Source organism: Lactuca virosa, chromosome 1, assembly GCF_052849685.1.
Source record: "Lactuca virosa cultivar CGN04683 chromosome 1, Lactuca_virosa_CGN04683_v6, whole genome shotgun sequence".
In the NCBI taxonomy this organism is placed as follows: Eukaryota; Viridiplantae; Streptophyta; class Magnoliopsida; order Asterales; family Asteraceae; genus Lactuca; species Lactuca virosa.
In genome coordinates, this window is record NC_136426.1 from 154595482 (window position 1) to 154605014 (window position 9533).

The following is a 9533-nucleotide window of genomic DNA, read 5'->3' on the forward strand; positions in this document are numbered from 1 at the left end:
ATCTAACAGTTTGATCGCTGTTCGCATTAACAAGACAATTTTTTAGTAGTGGTATTTCTCTTGCACATTTGTACGCCCCACTTGCACAAGTGTACGTTTATTGCATAAAATTATACCAATAAACCGGACTTAATTATATGCTCTTAAAATATTCACAAATTCTTTCGTAAACTTTATTAAATCACAATCATTTTCAAAGCTATAATGACATATACCCTATTTATAATAGACTATATCACTATACTAATCCTATAAGGAAATCATTGCCAAACTAATAACAATAATAATAAAATACTAAAAATTAACCTAAACAATATATTTTCTTAATTAATTAAGATAATTAAGATACATGTAAAATTAACTTTTTAATAATATATCTTTTTGAAATAAATAAATAAATAAAAACTAAAATAGGACACCTACATCAAACTTTTTCATGAAAATTTTTAGGTGTTTTGCCTAATTTTAATTCCCAAACATTTTCCATAATAATCTAAAAACCAAATTCAAGGAGTTTTAATATGTTAAAGTTGATTCATGAATTACATAATTAATCTATTAATTAAATATATCATCGACTGCTTCAATTGACGCTTCAAAACTTTGATTATGATCACTAATTCACTCATGATTTGAATTAAGGGTGATAAAACTTGAATTCTAAAAATATAGAAACCTTATTAACATGCTTAAATTCGGAATGCAATGAACTCGTGGGTGTTTGGTTAAAATTATGTCTTTAAATTCCAATTAAACACAATCAATTCATTTTATTTATCTGAAATGGATTAAACTTTAATGTTGCTTAGTACTAATTATGTGCAACATTATGGTTTTTTCTTGGAGTGATTCTATTCTTTTTTGTTTGGAAACCATTATAAGCTACATGTTTGTCTTTTATATGTTAGCATTAACCTTAAATATAACATTTTTTGTAACATGACAGACAAAATGACAAAGGGTCTCCCAACATGTTTCCTTAAAACATTTAAGTTTCCAAAACAGACAAATAAGCTCCACAATATATAAAGGGGTACAACAAGATCAATGACAATAAGTAAAATGCAATGCAAGCAACTACTCCTGACCCTGTCAATCTCAAAGTCCAGCTCATAACAAATGTCAGATGTGAATAACTGATGACAGACAACCAACTTTTGTACTCACATCCGATAAAAAATAATGATGGTCAGGTTTGAAGAACTCACGATAGACGAAATTGTCGAGTCGCCCTTACACCCACAAAGAAGACACGAGTGTAACATCCTATTTTTAAAGAGAGTAGTTAATAATAAATCGGAAACCCCGGGAAGTAAATATTATTATTATTTATATTATTAGAGCTCAAATTTAAATAATAATTAGTGGGGTGTTAGTTTCGGAGGGCCAAATGATATAATTTTGATTTCCGAGGGTTAAAGTGTAATTTTGGGATTTGATCTGTAAGGATTTATGGAAGAAGGGACTAAAGAGTAAGTTCTGGACCTAAGATGAGAAGATTTTGTAGAGGAGGGGCTGATTGGTAACATTTTGGACTTGATTTGGAAAGGTTTTCAAAAGATGGGGTTTAATTGGTAAATTACGGATTTGTTTTGAAAAGAATAATACAAGGAAGGACCATTTTTGCCATTATGGGATAAAGCCTAAGGAACCAGGTATATAACCCGTCTATCCCTCTAAACCCTAACCCTAGATGCTCTAAGCTCCAGCCGCCACCTCTCCCTTCCTCCATTCTCTAGTCGTCGCATCCATGGCTGCTATGTCCGGACGCCGCGTCCAAGCCAACCGACGGTGCAACCACGACAGCGACGAGTAGCCTTCCGTGACGTTGGTTCCGTGGGTCGCCGGACCAAATAACACCGCTGCCATCTCTATTGAAGCCGGAAGATCGTCCGTTGGGTGCAACAACCGTTCCATCGCCATTCAACCACCGTAACCACCGGGTACCGCCACATCGTGGCTGCTAGACGTTAGGTCAGTTGTGAGACAGTTAGCCTTCCTCTATGTTTACGTATATTGTCAGGGTGTTGTGGTGATACTTGAGAAAAATATGGGTAGGTGTGGAAGGTAGTAGGGGCCCATACTACTGAAAGAACAGGACCCATACGCGTATCAAGGAAGTCACAACCCCTGGGGTGTAGATGGGAGTTGGTCCCCTGTCATTATATAGATTATCAGAGATCTTTCTGGTGTCTTACCAGAATGGTGGTTACGAGACGGCTTGAGACCGGATCCATGTTAGGATCGGGAGCTGGCAGCCAGGATAGGCCAACATTGTCAAAGAACCGTGTCAGTGAGATCATCCGGGAGGAGGTGATCGAGTTTGTTTGGGGACAGTTACCAGAGATGTTAGGGTCTATTAAGACCGCCATGGTTGAGTATTTCGACGAGCGCTACACAGCCATTGCTGAGACGGCTGCCGCAGCAGCTTTAACAGCTGTAACGACGATAGGGGTAGGAATTAGTCGAGCTTTCCAGTACCGGGACTTGTTACTGGGACATATTCTGATGAGCAGAAGGCTGCAATTATCTGGGATCAGGGAGATGTTCTGTACTTGTTACATTCTGCAGGTTAAGCGGGAGAGTCTAGCACATGTGTTCCAGATTGAGGCTTCAGGGGTTTTGCTCGAGGCCGAAATGTGAGTCGCGGGGACTCCGGAAAAGAGTAATGATTATGTTCAGTTGGAGTTATGCAGCTGGAATTAGAATGGTTAATTGATAGGATGGGAATGTTGTTTTCTAGGGCAAGGAATGTGCCCTTTCAGTTTACGAGCTCGAAGGATTGAGCAGGCTTGTGACCCCAGGATCAGGTTGTATTCTAGCTCGGGGTTAGTTGGTCGCCGGAATTGGCGACAGTAGTTCAACGCTGGTAAGTGCGGGTGGGTCGATGTGGCATAAGTATTTTGGAGGTCCAGTTCGCCTTGGTCCTCTTATATCGGGCGGTAAGGATTGATTGTACCATCTATTGCACTTTTGGGATGGTAGACTATGTCTTGGGAGTGGTTGTAGCCTGGTTTAGGGCAAAGGTTGTTTCAGCTACTGCAGTTCAACTGTGGATGATTGAGCTGGTGAGTGAGTCAGGGTGCGAGGCCCTGAATGATATGAGTTCTAGAGTCGAGAGCGGGGGAACTGTTGGAGCACTTTGGGAAGAAGGGTATTATATGGGATGTCTGCGGACAAGGTCCCCAGGATGGTTATTCAACATTGTCAGGATTAAGTGGTTTTTAGTAATCGTTATTGATTGGCGTATGAGAGCGCCAAGGGAAATAACTTGTTGCTAAAGTATTAGTAGAGCATCTATCTTTGGACTTCAAGATTTGGATGTGGGATCATTCAAGCATCGGGGGCTATCAGCTAAGTTACGTCGGGTTCCACACCAGTGGGTGTGGTTAGTGGTCTAATTGGGGGAGAATTATCATGAGATTCTGAAGCAGGATCGGTTTTGAAAGTGGGATAAGTTTCGCATCGTTGTCAGAAAGGAAGACAACCCAAGTGGCTGATTGGTTTGAGGTTTGTGTGAGTTGGGATTCTGGTAAAACTCCCCAGTGTGTGTATCGTGTCATCTCGGTGCTTGATAGCAGAATTGGGAATTTTCAGGTTGAGCGTCAGCCATTGAAAGTTTGGTCTGTTGTTGTTCACATTGCGGTTTCAAGAAGGGTCGGACAGGCGTTAATCGATGAACCTCCCAGAAAGCGGGAATTTCTCTGAAGGAAATTCAAGAGGCGACAGTTCAGAAGCTAGGAACGCGTCAACAATTTACTTATACAGTGTGCTAGCATCTCCTAAGTCTTTGGGGTATGTTTCCCCTCAGTAGTGGAATAGACTTTTGATCCTTATCGGACTCATATTTTCGGTAACCTTGGGAATGATTGTGGGAGTTTTCTTGGACTAGCTCTGGTATTAGTCGAATCGGGTCAGTCTCGATCCAATATGGGATTTGTGGCGAGTGAATGTGGAGTTAGGGATTCCCAATTATGTACATGGTAGTGATTCTTCATGTGTAACGGCGGGTATACAAGGTGACAATAGATTTGGTTCGACTTTCGTGCTTGATCAGGTTGAGATGTAGTTCGCAATTGGATTCAGAGTTCGGTTATCATGCTATTCTAGGGTCGGGTGCAACCAAGGTTGCAGGGTTTTGCTTGGGTAAGCAACTTTTTCCATAGGTGGATCGTGCATAGTAGGATTTCAGCATTGTGGTGCAGGTTGGTGTTGTAAAGGATGTTGGTTAGGCCTTTTCTTTTGGATAAGGTTGATCGTTTATCAGGAGCATTCCAGTCATGAACTGAGGGCTAGGTGGGGCATACCAGACTCATACTGTGGGCTCAGAGGCAATCCAGACCTATGATGAGGACCTCGTGGGGGTATTCCAGTCATAGGCTGTGGGCCTAGTGATCTTAGTAGTTCATTCATCTATTGGAGCGCTTTCGAAATGGACACATTGTTGAGGTTCGAGCGAGCCGTAATCACCTGCGAGGAATCAAAAGATTTAGTACGAAATACAAGGGTAGGTCCCTGAACATCAAGTTGTGAGTTAGACCCGAGTTTCGTATATAGTGGTATTCAGATCGAGGGTATTCCATCCCGAGGATGACTGGACCCGTCGTAGGCATGCCTGGTATTCCAGCCCAAGGCTGATTGAACCAGGTATGAGTGTTCAAGCCGGTTATTATATGTATGTGGTTCAGGAACCAAAGGAAACATTGTCGTGTTGATCCAAAAAGGGTTCATCTTGCAGTTTATATCCCGTTGTTCATTATACCCCTGGGAATTATTTATCGAATCGAGTTTCTCTTGAAGGAGTACCTAATCTCTTGACAAGAAGAGAGATATAGGAAGCAGTGTGTGAATTATAGTTATGCTTTCTGGTGAGAACCTCAGGTTATCAGAAGTTGAGTAGTCAATTAGGAGTAAAGTGCAGTGAAATTGACAATGATTCAGATTGGGCAATGTGTCAAGGAGACGGACGACCTCGAGACTAAAGATTTGGATTGAGTAAATGTAATTATATTGCAAGGAATTCGTTCATTTTCAGGTTTTAGAACCTTGCAAGGGTTGGTTGCGGTTGCCTTGGAAAGGCTAGAGCTATGCGCGGGGTTGTAGCCAAGTAATTCAAGTTGTTAGCGTGTAAAGGATGATAAGAAACGATTTCGAGGACGAAATCAAATTTAAGTGGGGGAGAGTTGTAACATCCCATTTTTAAAGAGAGTAGTTAATAATAAATCGGGAACCCCGGGAAGTAAATATTATTATTATTTATATTATTATAGCTCAAATTTAAATAATAATTAGTGGGGTGTTGGTTTCGGAGGGCCAAATAATATAATTTTGATTTCCGAGGGTTAAAGTGTAATTTTGGGATTTGATATGTAAGGATTTATGGAAGAAGGGACTAAAGAGTAAGTTCTGGACCTAAGATGAGAAGATTTTGTAGAGGAGGAGCTGATTGGTAACATTTTGGACTTGATTTGGAAAGGTTTTCAAAAGATGGTGTTTAATTGGTAAATTACGAATTTGTTTTGAAAAGAATAATACAAGGAAGGACCATTTTTGCTATTATGGGATAAAGCCTAAGGAACCAGGTATATAACCCGTCTATCCCTCTAAACCCTAACCCTAGATGCTCTAAGCTCCAGCCGCCAACTCTCCCTTCCTCCATTCTCCAGCCGTCGCATCCATGGCTGCTATGTCCGGCTGCCGCGTCCAAGCCAACTGACGGTGTAACCACGACAGCGATGAGTAGCCTTCCGTGACGTTGGTTCCGTGGGTCGCTGGACCAAATAACACCGCTGCCATCTCTATTGAAGCCGGAAGATCGTCCGTCGGGTGCTACCACCGTTCCATCGTCATTCGGCCACCGTTACCACCAGGTACCGCCACAGCGTGGCTGCTAGACGTTTTGATCCCCGAGAGCTGTTGACCACCGGCGATAGCTGTTGGATTAATGTCTAAGTCCATAACTATATTTGGTATGTACTTGACCCGACCCGGCATGGTCCATTTGGGTTTCACTTCACCGGCACAATTTATATGGATAGTCTTTTGAGAATAGTATATTTATGATTTATATTAATATATTATAAGTTCTAATATATTAATATGGAATCATATTATTTAATTAGTATTGATCAAGAATTAATTTAGAATTAATTAAGTGATCAAAAGGAACTAATTAAATATGGACTCTTATATATATGGAATGGGCCAAGTTCATTTAGGTTGGGCTAAGCTTTCATGGATGGTCCATGGAGCTTTTAACCCATGGATCCTATGTAAATGAAAGGTCATATGTATTAGGGTTTACATGGATGTAACCCTAATCCTCCATAATATATAAAGGGGTCCTTGGCTCACAAAATTGGCACAAGTGTGTGAAAATAAGAGTGGGCCGATTTTAGTATGCATACATATTCTCTCAAGTTCTTCCAAGGTGTTTTGGTGATTTGTGATTCCATTTGAGGCTTCCACACTATTGGGGCTAAGCTCTTAAAGCTTGAAGACATCAAGCTACATCAAAAGGTATGTCATCTAACTAGAACTTTGTAGTATAGGTGCTTCATAATATGCTAGTTAGGATGAAACCTTGGAATAGTTAATATTTCCATGTATAATAGAGAAAACATAGATCCAAGGTTTATAGGGTTGCATGTACACCATAGGAGTGTTAGAATGCTCAAAACCCAACAGTGGTATCAGAGACTGGTTGTTTTCTGTTATATTGATGCAAATGTTTTATTTTCAAGTTGAAAAAAAAGGAAAAAAAAACATGACGTTTGTCAAATTTTAAGATAATTACTTGTTTTGTGAAAAACGAATTATTTGTAAAATTTGAATCATTTGTTATATGAGTTGAATTAGGTCAAATTTAGTAAATGATAAAATGATATGATTATTTTATTAGTTTTAAAAGTTTGATCTAAATGTTTTAAGGAGTTACATATTTTGTCATAAAATTTTGGAGCTCAAAAGTTTTTTTTAAAGTTGTGATCTTAAGGGTTTTTGAAACTTCCATAAGTTATGGATATGAAAGTTTTTAAAAAAAAAATTGATTCAAAGTTTTTATGGAGTTACAAAATTTGGTGTTAATGTTTTAAAGAATTCCATAACTTGTTCTTAAGTTATGGAACATGGAAAGTTTCATCATAAAACACCATTAATTCCATAAGTTATGGAATCCAAAGGTTTTCAAGAATTACAAAACTTGCCCTCAAGTTTTGGAATTTGAGAAAAGTTTTTTATGAAAAAAAGAATTGAATTCTAAAACTCTTGGGTTCATAACTTAAACAATTAATTAAATGGTTTTAATTTTGAGTTTAATAATTGGAATTATGATGTTTTGTTGAATAGTTCAAATTAACTCTTATGGACTTTATTAATAGTTAATTAAAGCGTTTAATTAAAAGAGTATTATTAAATCCATAAATATATGGTTTGAGTTTAATTAAATTAAAAGTCTAGTTTAATTAATAGATTAAACCACCAAGTATTTTAAATGTCTAAAATACACCCTTATACTATTATAATATTAAAAGTTTAATATATTATATGTATAAGAGCAAGTCGTCTTACCATTAGTACGCCTCATTCACGAAGCCGGTCTATAAGGGGGGTATAAGGTTACTGCCTATAAAATGGAAGTTTAATGGGTGTCCACTCTCACTCACCGCTTCATTGACCGGTGGAGGGTCGTTAGCCGAACAGGTAGGACATGGACTATAATTATCCCTTCATTATAAGTATAATGATAAATACTAAGTAACTAAACACTTATAAATTCCCAATCTTAGTTACTTAGGAAAATGTGAATAAGGTGCTAATCCATGAAATTACACTTTGCACTTTGTTTAAGCTGTTACTGGAGCGTGTGTGGTTAACCGGCACACTAACTTGGACTTAACAAGGTAGGCAAAGGGTAACTTAATGTTTATCATAGTATCGTTGGAGCGTGTGTGGTTAACCGGCACATCGATTGAGGGGTAAATATTAAGGGTACCAAATATATTTGCATGGTTCCTTCACACCTTGTTTTGTGATCCTCGGCATCCCAGTCACAAAACCTGAAGGGCACACTCGAGATTGAAACATGCCATTGAAAAGTTCAATGAATCTCAAAAGAATCTAGGAGTTTCAAAACCAATTAAAACCTAATAATACATTTCATTTATCTTGGTGGAAATTGGTGAATCGTCATTCACCTACCTTCAAATGTTTTATAGCTTGGATTACGACATCCCTCTTCCAAGTTATAAAATAGTTTGTTGGGTCCTAGCCTTAATATATCATATTGGGTGTTATATTAAGGACTTAAATCAACTTTATGTGAATTTCTCCCATTGTTGATGTCTGGTTTAGACAACAATGATCTTCCCAAACCAAGCTTTCCTAATGAATATGACTTCCCGAGTTTGGCTCATGGAAGTCATACTTCTCTTCCTCCACCTCCTCCAATTATTCTCCCTGACCCACACGCCTAAAGACTTGAAAAGTTCAAGATCACTCAATCCCTACTCACAATAAAACATCAAATTGGAAGTCCTGTGTGCACTCATGTCTTAGGACTGAAGTCACACAGTGACAGGTTAAGAATGTTGGGTGTCGTTGTCCCAAGGAAGTTGGCTATTGACTGGGTGTTTCAGTCACTTCCTGAGTCATATAGAAAGACTACTATGTGACAGATCACGACATGACCCTAATGGATCTTTCTTATTTTCTTATTGCTGCGGAATCAGAAATGATTTGGTGCAATAGTCAAGCAAATATGGATGGAAGGTCTATTTCTCAAACTTCCATGGACATGGACAATGGTAACATTGGAAGTCCAGAAAAGCTTTCTCTTCCCAATGGAAAGGGCTCGGCCTTGGTCAACTCGGTTGACCGGAAGGTAAAGTGAAAGTCTAAGTCTGGAATAGCCTTTTGTACCATTCCCAAAGAGTCTATATGTTTTCAGTGTGAAGAAAAGGGGCATTGGAAGCGAAGCTGCCCAAGCTACCTGAAAGAAAGAAGAATCAACAGTTTGACTCTGCTTCAGGTAGGTCCACTATCTAACTCTATTAAGTTACCAGTTGATGATTCTTAATACAAAATGTGACTCGGTTGCATTTTGATATTTAGTAGGATCAAGCAAAGGGAAGGAAACTTAAAGAAAAGAGTATGCTGAATCTGATCGCGAATATGGATTTCTATCGCTTGGTTAAAGATCGGATTCTTGAGCTACTTCTTAGGAGTTATGATAGATTGCTAGGAAATATGTAATAGCATAGTTTTCATTTCAAGTTGCATTATAAGGAAAAGTTTTTCCGCATTTTTATAAATAAATAAAAGTTTTACTTTATTTTATATCTCCTTGCAATGGCATTTATGAAAACTTGATGTTTGTATGTTTCTAGCAACATTGGAAAAATGAATTTGATTCTTTCATTTGTGGTAGTGTCTAAATTTACCAAGTAAGGAAAGATTCTCATCACCCAAGTTTCAATTGGACCGAAACTTGGAATCATGCAAGTTGTATAGTATGATGAATGAGAAGTTTCATT